The sequence below is a fragment of the Mastomys coucha genome, unplaced genomic scaffold (genome assembly GCF_008632895.1).
Source record: "Mastomys coucha isolate ucsf_1 unplaced genomic scaffold, UCSF_Mcou_1 pScaffold23, whole genome shotgun sequence".
Lineage (NCBI taxonomy): Eukaryota > Metazoa > Chordata > Mammalia > Rodentia > Muridae > Mastomys > Mastomys coucha.
The window spans coordinates 32,842,433-32,842,949 of NW_022196906.1; positions in this window are offsets into that span (position 1 = coordinate 32,842,433).

A 517-nucleotide genomic window follows, 5' to 3' on the forward strand; every position below is an offset into this window, starting at 1 on the left:
CTGGAGCCGAAGGTAGAAAGGAAGCGGGGAGGGAAAGGAGTGCCCAGTGGTGGTTCTTAAGAGAGCATGGGGGGCTGGGCAGTGGTGGTGCACACCTTTAATCCCAGCACTTGGGAAGCAGAGGCAGGCATATCTCTGAGTTCAAGGCCAACCTGGTCTATAGAGTGCGTTCCAGAACAGCTAGGACTACACAGAGAAACCCTGTCTAGGAAAAAAACAAAACAAAACAAAAGAGGGGGGGAGCATGGGGAGAAAGTCCATGGTCCAGTCTCAAGTCTGGGGCTGGAAGACTTTCCTGCAGGAGATTGGATGCAGCTCTTTAGAGGAAGGCCTAATCCATTGCCCTTGCATGTGAGTCTAGATGAAAGGAGGCAGTCCATGGTCTTAAAGCATTTTATTATGGAAAAGAGGAAGAGAGAAAAGGTAGAGAAGTAGAGACCAGCCATGGCCATGTGGAGAGAAGGGGAACAGAGGGAGAGAGACGAGCAAGAGGTGAGAATAAAGACAAGAAGAGAGA